At 40.5% G+C, this 18,098-nt stretch overlaps 1 protein-coding gene across 4 annotated transcripts in view; it reads left to right on the top strand.

Annotated features, from left to right (window-relative positions):
• MAP2K4 (mitogen-activated protein kinase kinase 4) overlaps window positions 1-18,098 on the top strand; it is a 125,299-nt gene that overhangs the window by 18,095 nt on the left and 89,106 nt on the right. The gene's annotated exons all lie outside the window — the stretch shown is intronic.

Raw genomic sequence — 18,098 nt, 5'->3', positions numbered from 1 at the left:
TACCAATGATAAGGAGCACTGGGATCCTTAAAGATGAATTAAATCTAGAGCCTACCCTGAAGAAGAGTATGTTCTTTGAGAGATTGAACATGTATAGGAGCTATGTGGTAGAAAGAATAACTCTTAAATGTGTGTCAAACCATGCTCTTAAATGTGTGTCAAACCTTGCTCTAAGCACTTTATATTAACTCCTTTAATTCTCACAACAACCTTATGAGGTAGGTTTAATAGTTAGTATAGATGAGGAAACTGAAGCACAGAGAGGTTAAATAAAATTTCCAAAGTCATATAGCTAATAAGGGGCAGAACTGTGTGACCTTGGTCTGGTCACAGTTTACACGTTGTAAACCTTAGTGTTTTACTAATTCTTGAAAGCAGTTGGCGCTTACAGGAATGATTTTCTCAATCAAATGGCTTTTGAGGAGTCCTCATTTGCACTAGGTTATGAGATCTGGACCTACCATTTATATCTTGGCAAGCCATTTGTAAGGCTTATCAAGGTTATCCAGTAAGCCTTACTGAACATTAAAGTAGAAAGATTCGTGTTGCTATGAAGTTAGGAACACAGGGGATCTACCACTAGGGAAAACAATGTTTAGTGAAAACCTAAAACTCTACTGGCCTAGACAGATACAAGGAATAAATTCCTCCAGGATTCTGAAATGATTTATGTGCTTGGGTACAGCTGGAGAAGATTAGTAGGTCAGGAGACCTGTGAAGTCAGTGGACAAGGTGGCACAGCCATGAACTCTGTGAGGACAGACTGTGTACAGACTGTCGTAAGAACAAACTGATGCTTTTAGCAAAATTTTTATGCATCCCCACCCCACTTTCTTTTTGGCAGGGTTAGAAGAACATTTAATTTTTGGAAACTTTTAATAGTAGAAAATTTCAAACATACACAAAAATAGTGTAATGAACCCCCATGTACCCATTATATAGCATCAGCAATTACCAACATATAGCCAGTCTTATTCTTCCTCCCTCCAGCTATCTCTACTGAAATACTTTAAAGCAAATTCTGATTATCATTATTTTATCCACATAAATGTGTTACATGTCTTCTAAGTGATAAGGACTCTTAAGTACATAACCTTGATACAATTATCTTACCATTAAATGAACAAAACAGTATTACTAGATAGCTACTCAGTGTTCACATTTCCCCAAAAGCCTTGTAAATGCTTTATTTACAGTTAATTTGTTCAAGTTGAGACCTCAGCAAGGTATGTGCACACATTGTGTTTGGTTGATATGTCTCTTAAGTTTCTTTAAGTCTGTGGTAGTTCTCTTTTCTCTCTTTTCCTTACCATTTATTTGTTTAAAAAGTTGGTTAATTATTTTGTAGCATTTTATACATTTTGAATTTGGCTGATTGCATCCTTTAGTGTTTAACATGTTCCTTCATGCCCTGTTATTTACCTTTAACTGGTAGTTACAGAAACTTGATCTGATTTTTGGCAAGAACACTTACTTCATAGACTGTGTTGTGTGCTTCACATCACATCTAGATGTGGTGTTGTATCACATCAGGAGGCATATGATTTCTTGTTGGAGCTCTTGTTAAGATAAACCAGTGGGCTTAGGTGCTGCCAATGTGATCCATACAGTGTAAAGTTCTCTGTCAGCCTTTCATTCTGGTAGTTCTGGCCCATTAACTTTGCCTACATTAATTATTTTCTTAGGAATAGGTTGACTCTTATTTTCAGACATATGTGGCCTTTGCGGATAGTAGTTGTATCCAGCCAAAAAAAGACAAAATTTGTGTTTGGGGCATACGACTGAAAGCAAATTATAGTTAAGCCTTGGTCATCTCTGACTTAACTGTGCCAGTACTGAAGGATATGAAAGTGTATTTATATGCACACATATGATATACAAACATTTATTGGGATGCTCTGTATTTTGATAGAGTAAAAACTGGATACTTGTCCTTTCTACCGTGTGAGTTGACCCATTCATTAGGGCTCATTAATCTTTGCGGGTAATCAAAAGCCATGTCAAGTAATAAGATGTTCTCTGGTGAAGTTGAGGAGCCAATGGTTAGACAAGACTAGTCCTGCCAAATTAAGATCAATCCCACATCAGAGTCCAGCTTTTAAAATTTGTGTTCAGTGCTTAGAATGCTCAGATCCTTCAGGGCATTGCCTTCCCAATACTTGGGAATCAGATTGAGTCATCAAAAGTCAGTTTGGTGAGGATTAGAAGTGAGTAAGAGTTCTCATCCAAGGTTTAATAATAAAAATCTGATGACCTACTTGTGTTTTAATTAGTAATGACCTTTTAATGACCAGTATATTATTGTCCAATTAGTGTCATTTACCCTTTAGTAGTAATAATTTCTTTTTTTTTTTGAGACGGAGTCTTGCTCTGTCGCCCAGGCTGGAGTGCAGTGGCGCAATCTCGGCTCACTGCAAGCTCCGCCTCCTGGGTTCATGCCATTCTCCTGCCTCAGCCTCTCCGAGTAGCTGGGACTACAGGCGCCCGCCACCACGCCCGGCTAATTTTTTTGTATTTTTAGTAGAGACGGGGTTTCACCGTGGTCTCGATCTCCTGACCTCGTGATCCGCCCGCCTCGGCCTCCCAAAGTGCTGGGATTACAAGTGTGAGCGACCGCGCCCGGCCAGTAGTAATAATTTCTTAACCAACTTTCCTTTTTTCCTATTCCTGTTCCATCATCTAGCTTTAACTAAATTATTAAAGTCTCTCTCTCGTAATGTTCTACAACTAATTTGCTCTTTTGATTTTCTTTTTGGGTCTTTGTAAGTAACAAATCAGAAACATTTCAGTCGAGATTCTCTCATGTACTGTATACACATGAAATAGATAGAGTGCAACATATCTTCTTTGAGTGCCATTCACGCTCTCGATTATTCCTAATTTAGTCCAACGTTTTAAAACTTCCAATTTGTAGAATACATTTATGGGCAGCAAATAGTTTTTTATTGTGTCCACTAGGAAATAAAAGTGTCATTCACATGTTAATGTTTTTGAAATTGGGAGTTATTTAATGAGGGTCAGAAGAAGCCATTCGGATGGGAAGAGGAGTATAATATTGCTGATTATTACAGTATTACCTTTGTGTGGAAGATGCCTGCTCATTTTCTACCTCTGTTATTTGCTTTTGTAGTGACATAGTTGGATGTTAATTTATTTTTTATTTTTTTTCTGCCATATTCTGTTTATTCTGCTAATTAATTATGGGGAACATCTCCATCTCAGGTTCCTGTTGAGGGGCACATACAGGAACTCAGAGGAAAAAAAAATCAGCTGTGTTCTTTTTTTTTTTTTTTTGCACACAAAACAATAAACATTTTCTAAGAGTACATACAAACAAAAAGATGCATATCAAACATATTAGGAAGGTTGCCCATGGGAAGACGAGGAATAGAAATGGGGGGTGGGAACTAAAGAAAATTAATGAGAGAGGGACTTTGTATGGATCAATGATAATAACTCAATCCTCTATTTGACAAAGAAGGAGAAGGAAGAGGAAGAAAAAGAAAGTGGGATAAAGGATCAGAAAGGGAGGAAAATAGAAAAAATTAGAGTACGACTCCAGGGTAGACCTGTTTTGTTGTCGCTTGGTTGGTTGGTTGGTTTGTCAGTTGTATTTTTCATATGTTTCGCCATGTTGGCCAGGCTGGTCTCGAACTCCTAGCCTCAAGTGATCAACCCGCCTTGGCCTCCCAGAGTACTGGGACTACAGGCGTGAGCCACCACGTTCAGCCCCCACATTGCTTCTGGCCTCTGTGGTAGACCTCCCAGACGAGGCGGCCGGGCAGAGGCGCTCCCCACATCCCAGACGGGGCGGCCAGGCAGCGGTGCTCCTCACTTCCCAGACGGGACGGCGAGACAGAGATGCTCCTCACTTCCTAGATGGAGTGGCGGCTGGGCAGAGGCGGTCCTCACATCCCAGACGATGGGTGGCCGGGCGGAGGCGCTCCTCACTTCCCAGACGGGGCGGCCAGGCAGAGGCGCTCCTCACTTCTTCCCAGACGGGGCGGCCAGGCAGAGGCGCTCCTCACTTCCCAGACGGGGCGGCTGGGCAGAGGCGCTCTTCACTTCCCAGACGGGGCGGCCGGGCAGAGGCACTCCTCACTTCTTCCCAGACGGGGCGGCCGGGCAGAGGCGCTCCTCGCATCCCAGAGGGGGCGGCCAGGCAGAGGCGCTCCTCACTTCCCAGACGGGGCGGCCAGGCAGAGGCGCTCCTCACTTCCCAGAGGGGGCGGCCAGGCAGAGGCGCTCCTCACTTCTTCCCAGACGGGGCGGCCGGGCAGAGGCGCTCCTCACTTCCCAGACGGGGCGGCCGGGCAGAGGCGCTCCTCACTTCCCAGACGGGGTGGCGGCCGGGCAGAGGCGCTCCTCACTTCCCAGACGGGGTGGCGGCCGGGCAGAGTCGCTCCTCACATCCCAGACGATGGGCGGCCGGGCAGAGACGTTCCTCACTTCCCAGACGGGGCGGCCAGGCAGAGGCGCTCCTCACTTCCCAGACGGGGCGGCCGGGCAGAGGCGCTCCTCACTTCCCAGACGGGGTGGCGGCCGGGCAGAGGCGCTCCTCACTTCCCAGACGGGGTGGCGGCCGGGCAGAGTCGCTCCTCACATCCCAGACGATGGGCGGCCGGGCAGAGACGTTCCTCACTTCCTAGACGGGGTGGCGGCTGGGCAGAGGTGCTCCTCACCTCCCAGACGGGGCGGCCGGGCAGAGGAGCTCCTCATAACCCTGGGAGGGCAAGGCAGTCGGCTGGGAGGCGGAGGCTGCAGCGAGCCAAGACCACGCCACCGCACTCTAGCCTGGGCAACACCGAGCACCGAGTGAGCGAGCCTCCGTCTGCAGTCCCAGCACTTCGGGAGGCCGAGGCGGGCAGACCATTCGAGGTCAGGAGCTGGAGACCAGCCTGGCCGACATGGTGAAACCGCGCCTCCAGCCAAAGGAGAAAAACCAGGGAGGGGTGGTGGAGCTTGCCGGCAATCGCAGGCAGCCCGCAGGCCAGGGCAGGAGAATCACGGGAGCCTGCAGCGAGCCGAGTGTACTCCAGCCTGGGCCACAGAGGGAAGAAAAGAAAGAAGAAAAGAAGAAGGCAAGAAGGGAGGGAGGAAGGAAGGAAGGGATGTTAATTTAAATTTGACTGTGAATTGTTACCTAACATTCCTTAAAAATGATTATATAGTGTAATGCAGCGCTGAAATGGAAAGTTGGTGGAGTATACAAAAGATCGCCACATGTCTTATGACTCATGGCAGTTAAAAATGCCACATATCTTTTTCAAAGCCAGAAGATGTCTGACTAATTTTTGTGTCAAGAAATTCTATTGTTAGCATTTTTCTACTAAAAGCTTCTGTTTACTTTTTCAGAGAACCTGCATAACATCCAATTACACATATTTTGATTAATGAGAAAAAAAAACAAATTGGATCCATCAGGAAATACAGATAAAACACCTTATTGTGTCTCTTAGTGAAACTGTTTGTCCTAAAGATGTTAAATCAAACATTTGAGCTTCGATTCCTTATTTATTGAAGAAATATTTGAGTTCCTATTAAATGACAGGTGCTGTTATGGAAAGAACTGAGCTGTCGGACTCATTAGAATGTTCTGTCTGATTTCCAATGGTCAGAAGTCATGCCGATGGAGGCTGGGCGTGGTGGCTCACGCCTGTAATCTTAGCACTTTGGGAGGCTGAGGCGGACGGCTCACCTGAGGTCAGGAGTTTGAGACCAGCCTGGCCAACATGGCGAAACCCCGTCTCTATTAAAAATACAAAAATTAGGTGGGTGTGGTGGCATGCACCTATAGTCCCAGCTACTTGGGAGTCTGAGGCAGGGGAATTGTTTGAACCCAGGAGGTGGAGGTTGCAGTGAACCAAGATTGTGCCTGGGCAACAAGAACAAAACTTTGTCTCAAAAAAAAAAAAAAAAAAAAGGTACCATGTAGTAGTAACAGGTTATTTGAAGGCTCTCTAAATGGTCTTAATTAAAATATAAACAAAATTATGTATATGACTTAATTATTGTTTTGCCTTTCTGGATTCCTAAGGATGCATCATGGTGAAAAACAGAGTTATTACACGTAAAGTGTTACATAGTGGTGTGAATTGTTTGCTTTGAGGGTAAAGTAATTGGTCAGTTGGACAAGGTAGTCAGGTGTGCCCTGGAGGGTGGAGAGAAGTCAGCTTGGAATAAAAAATTAACTGAACCTGGGCAACATGGTGAAACCCCTTCTCTCCAAAAAAATACAAAAATTAGCTAGGCATGGTGGCCTGTAATCCCAGCTACCCAGGAGGCTGAGGTGGGAGTATCGCTTAAGCTCGGGAGGTGAAAGCCGCAGTGAGATGTGATCATGCCACTGCACTCCAGCCTGGGCAACAGAGTGAGACCTTCTGTCAGAAAACAAAAAACTGTGATTCAATATGGAGTCGAAAGGAAGAAAGGTAGACTCTGACTTTCCTGAGCTAGGATGATGTGGACGTACATGCTCTTTCTTTGCTTTAAGAAGATGTTCTTGAAGTCAGGAGTCTGCTAGGTATTTGAAGGACATCTGGCTTGATAATCTTTGATAATATTTTCATACCAGTTTGTAAATCAACTATTGATATATGATGGAGAAAAATATATTCATAAATCATATCTTCCTACTTTATCTCTAATTCACTTGGAATTTGTTTTACTTGTTTTTAGGCTTGTTTATGTATTTGGATAGTTATAAAAACCAATTACAAATATTAATGGAAATAAGGAAATTTTTATCTCATATTTCCAATATTGACACCTTGGGGTGTTTTCTGACACCAAGCAATTCTCTGACAACAACCATGTATCCAACAATTGAATTCATTTCTGACACTATTTACCTGGAGTTAGCATCAGATCTCACAAGTTAAAGGGCTCAGTGCTTCAAGATTCTCCTCACTTAGGATGCTAGTCACAAATGGGGTGTTCAGGATACTCCTACTCCTGCTTGGATGACTTCAAATTTGGGGGTTCCCATTATCAAACTTGACTGCAACCCCCATCAAGTTTGATAATTTGCTAGAATGTCTTACAGAACTCAGGAAATAACTTTATTTACTGTTTCTGGCTTATTATAAAGGTTACAGCTCATAAACAGCCAAATGGAAGAGATAGGACCCTGTATAGGGCAAGGTATTGGGAGTGAGGGGACAGGGAAATAGCGCAGAGGTTCTGTGACCTTTCCGGGCACACTCTCCTTGATTCATTTACCAATCTGGAAGCTCCCCAAACCCTATTGTTAGGGTTTTTTTTGGAGGTTTTATTAGGTAGGCATGATTGATTGTATCATTGGCCATTGGTGACTGAACTCAGTCCATAGTCCTTTTCCCCTTCCTGGAGGTGTGCGTATGGGGGCGTGGCAGCTGAAAGTTTTAACAGTCTACTCACTTGGTTGTTTTTTTTCTGGTGACCAGCCCCTATCCTGAAGTTATATAGGGGCCCTCTGAGAGTTACCAGACTCTTGCACAAACTCAGGTACGGTTGAAAGGGCCACATTATCGGTGACAAAAGACATTCCTGTCACTCAGGAAATTCTAAGGATTTTAGGAGCTCTATGCCCCAAACCTGGGACAAAGGCAAAATACGATTATATTTTTCGTTGTACTACAGGTACTTCTGTAGCAAAATTACCTTGCACACAATTGGCCCACAGCTTTGAATCTATCTGGGAAAAACAGTGGTAACCCCATAATGGGTTGTCTACTGGATGGCTGATTTTTCTGTCGTGAAAAGGATGAACATGGTTTGTTTCCTTGGAGCAAATGGGTACTTACACTAGGAAGTTGTCTGCATCTTATAGCTTTCTTTATTCCAATCTGCTTGCTAATGAAGTTCGTATAGAATTGAAGTGCAGAAGAGTTAATTACTTACGACTTATGACCAGTCTGGCTTTCTTGTAGAGTTAATAACATTATTACTTATAACATTATAAACTTGCCAAGAAGGAGAAGTCAGATCTGATTGTTTTGATGTAAGGAAAAACTCAGACTTTTTTCCTCTGCTTTCGCACCATACAACAATCAACATAGAAGACTTTGTGACCAAATAGGGGGGATTTCTCCCCGCCAGCAAACAAATAATCACTTCTGCAGCACATACCAGCTGGGTGTCCTCCAGTTCAGTTATCACACAGCTTACCTGGAGATAGTGTCAGATCCCACAGGTTGAGGACCCAGTCCCACAAGGCTGCCCCTGCTTCAGATACCAGTTGTTAAGTCTGGGCCTTCAGAACTTCTGACCGTCCGGCTCCCAGTTGGGTTTCCCACAACCCTCCTTTGGGGTTAATTAATTTGCTGGTCTTTCTGGTCACCAGCCCTCGTCCTGAAGCTAGGTGCTGCCAGTCATCAGTCAACTCATTAGCATCCAAAAAATACATCACCTCGGAAATTCCAAGAATTTAAGGAGTTGTGTGCCAGGAAATGGGGACAAAACCAAAAATATATATTTCTTACTACCACATTTGGTAGCTCCTCAATTTGTGTGCTGTTGTGAGTACTTACCTGTCAGCTGAAATATGGATCTAAGCCCTTAGCCCTGTGGCCTGGGGCCACTCACTAGAGCTCTGTGTCATTGTCCTTGAGTCAAGAACAGCCTTATATTTCTTTCATTGTGTTGTACACATTTTTTTTCATATGCACATGAAAAAGGTTTGGAAGCACTGATTGAAAAAATATTGATGTTATAGTTATAAAATATGGTTAATGTTTTTATTTCACTTATAGGTGGTGAAAAGTTGTTAAAATAGGGTGGTGATAGGATGTCATGGCATTTACCAAGCAGGAAAAATAAATGTAAGACCTGTGTGCACTTGGTTCTTTGCTAGGGTTCAAGCAAGCTGTTCTTCAGAGAGTATCTGATATGTGCCTCTGTCTGTACAGTGAGGTCAGACTAGAAGCCACTCCATGGGCTCTGGGATATAGATGGAAATCAGAACAAGCCTTATGACTTTTCTTGACATAGCTTTCATAAGTTTGCATATTATATTCCTTGTTCCATTAGTAAGATCGCTACTAAAAAAATAAGCATCAGTTATGTGGATGGTTTTCCAGAAATCTGAGTGTCTTGTTCTTGGTACATTGTGAGACAGTAACTTAAAACTTTGGGGTGCTCATGAGGAGCTTAATTAGAATATTGAGTTTGATTAGGAGGCAGAGGTTATCAAAATGGCCTGTGTATTACGAAGTAAGAGACCACTGTTGACTGTTGTACATAGAAAATTTTGTTGGGGTTGATCAATTTGGGTTTGTGTCTCACTTGTCTTCATGGGATTTCTGTTGATATATTCACAAGTTCGAGGCTTAAAAACACAAATGCCCTTTGGATTTGCCAGAGTTTTAGGCATCACATGGATTTAAAAATGGTCTGAGCACCTGGATAAAATGCTGAGTACCTTTACTGACTCTTGCTATGCTGCAAATGTTTCGTCTTCGTGGCTAGAACTCTCAGCACATGTATAGCAATAGTGTTTCTATGTGAATGGAATCAGTGCAGGTATATAGCAGATAAGGCCGTTCTTATTAAGGACTCTGAAAGATGATGGTATGAGAGAACTCAAAGAGCTAGGGACAAATTAAGGATTCAGAGAACTATTAACACATTCTCTTCTCCCCTGAACCAAAGGTGGAGATAACTGGCTGCCTCCTTATGGGTATCCATTTGGAACCTTCTCAGAGTGGTTGTGTAATTGTGGAATTCCAACTCTTAGGTTCCCATGAAGTCTACTTGCAAAATCACTGGAACATGGAGTTGGGGTTTGGGGGGTTATTTTAGATAAGCTTTTTATATTTTGTGGGTGATTAAAATGTTGTTAAATTTAGCAACATTTTAAACTACAGTAGGGCCTTCTTGGATTAGCTGGCTCCCTGGGTAATTTTTATGGGGTTGGACTAATCATGACTTGGCCAGAGAGATTTTCAAATTAGCCTGTGTGGAATTATATATTTGCTTGTTGGTAGTAGACATCTGGCTCAGAGTCTGATAGAAAATGATGCTGTTATTGGCTTTAAGTGATAGCTCAAAGGTGTGGCTGGCTGTGGAATCCTGTAATGATGGCACTGTGCTTAATTGATGTGAAATAACTGGAGATCAGAGAGGGGCTATTATAATCAATGACATTGGTGGTTAGCTGAATCAGAATGGATGAATCAGTTATGAGTTTCTGTTAATAGGTTTAAAAGGAATTTAGGGTGTTTTGGGAGCTTCATTCCATGAAGCTTCATAAACCCCTTATGTTATTATAACTGAAATGAGTTAAATTTTTTTTTTCCTTGTTAGATGAGCAGCTTGGAAGCAAATTTTGGGCTTTTAAGCCTTCCAACTCTCCCTGAAGACTTTTGTTAACCAAACAAGGACCCCATAGGAGGAGGTGGTCTGCAAGTAGAATGCTGCTTTTGCCTTTGTCTGGCGTTCTAAGAATCTGATAGGAGCTGTTAAGCCTTTTGTTGTCAAACCAGTACCCTTTCAGGAACTGATAGAGGAGTAACATAATCCTTGGTATTCTGGGTTAAAATTTTTTTTTTCTATCCAAGAAAAGGGCTATGAATCTTTTGCCAGAGGTCGGAAATGCTGAGGGTGAATTATTTTGTTTTTTTTTTCCTTGGCAGCAGAGCCTCTGAGGCCCAAGCCTGTCAGATGAGGAAAATGTTTAATATTTAGGAATCATGGCTGTTAGTAATCTACTTTTACCCTAGTTTAGGACTTTGGCCATCATAAATGTAGACAATTATCATAATTGATAATAAAGCTGGAATGAGTGACTATCTAGCTGACTGTTATGCATAGTAATGCCTTTACTCCTCACAGTGCCCCTATGGGGAAGGTAATGTTAATCCCATTTGGCAGGTATGGCGCTGAGGCAGAGAGGTGAAGTCATTTACCCAAGAGATATTATATAGCTAGTAAGTAGCAGAGTTGAGCTTCAAAACTAGGCCGATTGGCACTGCTAGTCTATATTGATTTTTCTGGTTTCTAATTTAGTAGAATTAGGAAGGATCCTGGATTAGGATAGGAATAGGATTTTTATGGGGAAGTGGTTTTAAACAAATTTACAAAGCAAGCTGAATTCTTTGTTGCTAATATATTTTGTTGGTTTAAACGCTATCAAACAAACATTTTCCAGTTTTCTTCTCTAGAGAATTTAATAATTTCTCAATTAGGTTTTAATATATACTTATAACTAATATCATAGTAGTTACCACTTTTCATGTCTACTGTTTGCCAACTATTATAGCGTATTTAAGGTATATTAATCCTTAACAGTACTGTCAAGTAGCAGACTGTTTTTATCCTGGTTTCACAGATGTGTAGTGTACTAGACCACAGAAATATTCCTGTTTTTATCTTGATTAGTGTTTCACTGGTATTAGTATTTTCAGTGGTGATCATTTGACATCTAGGAAAAAAATTTTCTTCCCTATTCCTACCCTTTAACCTCCTTGTACATTTCTTTTTCTTTCTTCTTTTTTTGAGAGGGAGTCTAGCACTGTTGCCCAGGCTGGAGTGCAGTGGCGCGATTTCAGCTCACTACAAGTTCTGCCTCCCAGGTTCACGCCATTCTCCTGGCTCAGCCTCCCTAGTAGCTGGGACTACAGGCGCCCGCCACCACGCCCGGCTAATTTTTTTTGTATTTTTAGTAGAGATGGGGTTTCACCATGTTAGTCAGTATGGTCTCGATCTCATGACCTCGTGATGCGCCCGCCTCAGCCTCCCAAAGTGCTGGGATTACAGGCGTGAGCCACCGCACCCGGCCTCTTTTTCTTTTTTTTTGAGACAGGATCTCACTATGCTGCCCAGGCTGCTTTTGAACTCATGGGTGCAGATGATCCTTTTGCTTTGGCCTCCCAAAGTGCTGGGATTACAGGCGTGAGTCACCATGTCTGGCCTCACATTTCTTTTTAATTTTTTGGCAGAATACCCAACAAAACAGTCTTTGTGGAGGGGTCAGCTACCTTATCTATTGTTCATCTCCACTGCCTGGCATATAACTTATTTGTAATTGTGGTATTTCTGCACTTGTTGTTGTGTAAAGTATTATATTGGGCTTTCTAAAAATCCATTTTACACACAAAAGTGTAAAATGTGCTAAAAGTTGCTGTTGGGATATTTACTTGATTTCTTGAACTCAGAACCATCTAGTTTCCAAAGTGCTTAGCTGTGTGGATGAATAACAGTGCTTTATTGATGAGAGTTCAAAGTTCTGAGTGAGATTTTATGAATTTTTTAGTAATTGCTCACTCCTATGTATCAAAGATTGCCAGTGGGGGGAGATAAGGGCAATATAATATTAGCTGATAGCAGGTCACTTAATACATGGATATATGGAATACCTGATATTGCGAGTCTAACATATCTTTTTATTTATTTATTTTTATTTATTTGTTTTTTGAGATGCAGTTTCACTTTTGTCGCCCAGGCTGGAGTGCAATGGCACGATCTCAGCTCACTGCAACCTCCACCTCCTGGGTTCAAGCGATTCTATTGCCTCAGCCTCCCGAGTAGCTGGGATTATAGGCATCTGCCACCACGCCTGGCTAATTTTTGTATTTTTAGTAGAGACGGGGTTTTAACCATGTTGGCCTGGCTGGTCTCGAACTCCTGACCTCAGGGGGATCCGTCCGCCTCAGCCTCCCAAAGTGCTAGGATTACAGGCATGAGCCACCGTGCCTGACCTAACATCTCTTTTTCTTTTGAGCTTATGAAATATTAGGTCTCTCATTACTGTAGTAATTTAGGGAGAAAAGAGAATGAAAGTAAGTTCTTTTCTACCACTTTATTTCCTCATTTCTGAAATTGTTTTTGCATAGTTGGAATTGTGGGTTACTCATTTCATAACCAGTGATTACAGATAATTAAAAAAATATTCCAGGTAATGTTTCTGTTTAGAAAGTGAGGTAGTAACAGTGAGAGCCAAGGAAGAAATGAGAATTTAAATGACAGCTCCCCTCTCTGCGATGTGATGTTCTGAATACTTGTAAGTCAAATACCAATATTCTTAAAGGTATTCTATGAATGACTTGTACACTGCAGTTCCAGTTTTCTCCTTTTTGTGTGGTTGGTTCTAGGGAATACCCTGTGGTGTCAGTGGGTGTTCCCTAAAAGGGATTGATTCAGATTGCTTTTTGATTATTCCTTCCTGGCTCCTTTTGCATGTGAGTAGTTGACTTAAAAGAGCAACTATTTAATTTTTATGATTCTTTTCATTAGTTGGGTGGTAGTTCTGTCTCACCTGAGCTTGCTTATATGTATTTAGTAGGTCTATTAGGAAGACTGGGACTGCTGGGCCTTTTGTTCCATGTGGTCTTTCATCAAGGAGAACAGACTGAGCTGCTTCACATTCAAACTCAGGGCAGCTTTCCAGGAGGGGGAAAGTGGAAGCTACAAGGCCTCATAAAGGGCTTAGATTTGGAAGTCATACAGTATTCATTCTGCTATAATATTGTGGTTAAATCAAGCCCCAAGGCCAGCCCAGATTCAAAAGGTAGGGAAATAGACCTCACCTATTTATGGAAGGAGCAGCAAGGTCCCTTTGCAGATGGGTATGGACTCAGGGAGCTGTGATTCCTTGGTGGTTATTTTTGTGACAATCTACCAAATAACCTACAGTGAACTCAGCATTATATCAAAAAAGCTATACTCTAGAGGCAGCTATTGTAGATCCTTCAGTGATCTTCATTACCATGAACAATAAAGTACTTTGCTATTACTACAACAGATGTTAAACAAAGGCTATTGAAAATGGTGATATCAGTGGTGTTGAAGATATGCAGATTGGCTAAAATATTGTAGAGATGGTCTCCATTCTTACAGGCTGGGCGGGAGGATTCTAGTGATTCTAGTTCTCTGATTCTGACCATACAGGTAACAGAATCTTGCCTTCCTATGATATAATGAAACAAAACAAGCCCATTGTGGGGGGAGCTGTGAAATGTTGATAAGAAAAACAATCTACTAATAATTCTAATTTAATAAATATTTGTCGAACTGCTGTTTTTGTCTGAGGTACTGTTATAGGTGATTTGCAGAGTTCAAAGATAAATGAAGATAGTTAAAAATTTAAAGCAGAAAATTGTTTACAATTTGATGGAAACAGACTTGAGGATGAGAGAGGATGGTAAGGTGAGCCCAGTGTAAAGAGTGTTTCTCCCTGAGGGACATACTGATGTTTTTGGAAACTAAATAATGCTGGCTCTTAATAGAGGGACTGACATCTTTTGCTGTTCTGTAAAATGTGAAGGGGAGATGCTTTTGGTAACCTAGATTGCAGAGATTCCATAGATTTTGTATTGAGTAGTGGACTCTCAACTGCCCTTGTTGAAGTTTTTGGCCAAGATTGAAGCAAACTATATGCTCAGCTTAGCTGGTTGTGGAAAGCAATGTTAAAAAGATTTGTATTGCTTGAGAAGTTAGTGGAGGGAGAATATTCAGGGCTCTTTATCATCTTGTTTTTAAAGCTAAATAAACCTGGAAGGTGTCTTCCCTCCAACTTCAATATTCTGTGAGTCAGTGAGTTGCTCACAACTAGACAAAGGATATTCCTAGGCCTCAATGAATGTGGGTACACTTGACCAAATCCCTTTCTTCAGGATTACAGTTCGTAATATTCTTGATGATTCCATGTTTGGGAGTGCTTTTGTCATGAGAAATTTGAGGAAGACACTGTGCCGATGCTGTGAAAAGCTTGTTTGAAAGGTGCTGGCTGTTCTCTTAAGGCAGAGTTTTGAAACCAGAATTTCAAGGATGATTCTGACAGATTGTTGCCCTCAGCCTTGGAGTGGCTGAGTGGGGACAGGACTGCTCAATGCCTAGGCCAGCCTCTGGACCAGCTGCAATTCTAATTTTCCCAGCATGTTGAACAAATGTTCTCATTTTTTAAACAAGCCATAGCATGAAAAAAGGTAGGCAGAGTTGCTTTGAGGGGTAGAACTGTGCTTTGGAAGTGTGATGAGGACAGGTACTGTTTTCCTAAGTCAGGGTTCTTGGTTGCAAACAACAAAGATTTACTCCAGCCAATAACCATATAGGCTTAAGTTGTCTGAGGCTGTCCATGTCAGCTTTATTCCCAAATCAATAAACATTTGAAAGTGTTTTCTGTATCAGGCACAGATCTAAGGTTTTAGGTATACAGAGAATCTCTCAGGAAACCGCTTCTGTATAAATATTTTAGGATGTTTGATGCCTCGTTTCTCTCCTGCTATAGTTAAAGGGACGATGTTTATCTGTGTTGACTGGTTAGAAATTGATTATGTGACAATCCCACCAAAGGGGTTATTATAATCACAAATTCATAATGTTTTTGATCAGTTATTTTAAACCCTGTTGTACAAATATTTCAATCTTTGTTAGCATCTAAAAATCTTTACAGGTCATTTATAGTATCACTTCCCTCCTTTCTCCCTGTGAAAGTTGTTTCAAGTTTTTGAAAAAAATTCATATTAATGTCTTATTTGCTTGTAATTTTTTATCATTAAAAATAGCTGAATACGTGGTGACAGATTGCTTTTCAGTTTTGATTTTTTTGAGGGACCCTTAAAAAAGAAGTAAACGAGAGAAGGACCCAGCCCCAGTAGAGGCTCTAGTACTTAGAGAAAGTGAATAGGAGAGGAGAAGATACCTTTAAAAAAAAAAAAAAAAAAGCTCATGCCTCCAGATAGCCAGAAACAGCTTCTCCTGAATATTGTAAAAGCTATTTTTCTACTTTTCTTGAGTCTCACCTTTGGTTGACATTTTGGGGCCTTCCTTTTCCTCCTCAAAACTGCCTTACAAGTTCATCTTAAACTAATAAGCATTTGAAGAGTTGGGGTACACAGATGAGACCCGGTAATGTAACTTGATCATGTGCCAAGCTCCTTGGCACTTGTTTTAGGCTCTGAGTGATCTTTGCTTGGAAAGGCTTCGAAACTTACAGAATTACTTAGTGTATTTTGTTAGTAAATGATCAGAGTATAAATTTGGACTTTTTCAAGATAATTGCAGATGTCTCTGAAGTGTAGAGTGTGTTTAAATCTAATTTATGTAACTTAAATCACATTCTGTTAATCATGGTAAACGTTTATGAAGTTAATGGCCTTTAAAGCTTTCAACTTAGTTTTTATTTAAATGTGAATACAATGCTGAAAAAATCTCTCTCTGTGTATTCAGTATAAATATTTATGTTCAAGAAAACAGTTTAAGCTTTAACTGTTGTAATATATTTTATTATCTGGTAAAGTTAGCTACTATTCTGTCAAATTGGGCCTTTGAAGAAAGGACCAATTTTTGTTTTTCTTTGGATAGTTTTCACAATAGTTATTTGTTCTGTCCTTGTCTTGCATTTTATTTTAGTCTTATATTCATTTTTCTTCACATGGAGATAATGGATGATGTGCCAGATGGTTTCAAACACAAACTACATGACATATGCTCAGTTTTTTGATTTGAGGAGTTTGTAAAGATTTTCTTCAACTTGTGATAGCAAAGTTTCTTAACTTAATTTTTTCTGTAAATGATTTACCATATTAAGGTAATTCATAGGTTCAAGTTCCAGAGATTAGGAGCTTAGTGTCTTTGGGGACCACCATTGAGCCCATTGCAATCTGTTTTCTGGGCCCCAAATATTCATATCCTTCCCATGTGCAAAATACATTTACCCTACCACAGCGTCTCCAAAATTTTGACTCATTACAGTATTAACTCAAATGTAAATCTCACCTAAATATTATCAGCTCAAAAATCCCAAATCCCATTATGAAAATCATTTAAATCAGGCATGGGTAAAACTCTGAGTATTATCCAGGGCAAATTCCATTTGGTTTCAAGACCTGGGAGTAATCCTCTATCTTTAAATATTTTCTAAAGAAAAATTTTCAAGAAGTAAAAGAGCGTATTTACTAAAAAAACCTTTTTTTTTTTGTATATTGCTGAACCTCTCACAGAAAGTTTTTCTACCAGCAATATATCTTATTAGTGATTCTTTTACCCAGCCATTCTGATCATCATGTTATCATTATGTATATATAATATAAAACCTTCAAACTTTGCCATTTTCACTTGAACAAAAGCTTAAAATGTTTTTGGTGTTAGTGTCTTTTTATATTTTCCCTTAATTTGTCTTTACTGCTCATATTTTTATCACTTTTTTTCTATTTTTCTTGGTTTGTGTGATGTCTTTATATATTTAGAGCTACTGATTTTTGTATTGGAAGAATATTCCCAAGGTTCAATTTTTTTTTAGTTTTGTTTTTTGGTAATATACTGAGAGTTTTTTTTTTTTTTAATACAGTCATATCTGCTATTTTTCCTAGTGTACCCTTTGCACATATTGTTTGAATGTGCTTCCTCAACGTTATGTGGAAAAGTCATACTGTACTAACCTTATTTCTGAAAATGGATGTGTCTGGTCGTCGTGAGAATTCACATAATCTGGTAGAAAGGAGGCTTATCTTTGAAATCTGATCTAGGGGCCATTGCAAGGAGCTCTGTGCTCTTGTCTATCTTCTGCATCCAGTGTGGCTCTGTCAGATTTTCAGATCTCACATTTACAGTTTGAACCCTCTATTAAATCCTCATCCACTGAGGTCAGAAAGTGTTTGGATTGCAGAGATATTTTTTGAGTAGTTAATTGTGTAATAAACTCTAGAGAGTGAGCGCAGGAAAAAGTGTCCCTAAGGTGAATGTGAAACCAAGATATGCTGCAAATGCGTAAAAAATTCAGTTCTGTTACAAGGTATCCTTGTAAGTCCTAAATAAATGATTCTGTAAGACTTATTGATATAGAAAGAAATGTCAGTGAATAAAGCATTTTACAAAGCAGTTTCATGGTCTGATTTCAATTGTAGTGAAAAAATACATGTCCGTATCTATGTATAGAAAAGAGTCTGCAGTAGATAGTAAACTGATTATTTTGAGGTACTTGGATTGATAAGTTTATGTAAAATCTTAACCCTATGTGTTGTATAGATGTATATGTTACATTTTTAATATATTTGATCTTTTTTTGCATTTTCTGCCCTTCTACAATGGTTGTTTTACTTGGGTAATAAAAAACGTTGGTACCTCTTCCCTTCCTACCCTAAGGAAACAGCTTCACGGAAATAATTATTTAGAATAGTTGT

Source organism: Symphalangus syndactylus, chromosome 20 (assembly GCF_028878055.3).
Source record: "Symphalangus syndactylus isolate Jambi chromosome 20, NHGRI_mSymSyn1-v2.1_pri, whole genome shotgun sequence".
NCBI classification, from domain to species: Eukaryota; Metazoa; Chordata; class Mammalia; order Primates; family Hylobatidae; genus Symphalangus; species Symphalangus syndactylus.
The sequence above is the reverse complement of the archived record's forward strand: the minus strand, read 5'-3'. Positions and strand labels throughout refer to the sequence as shown.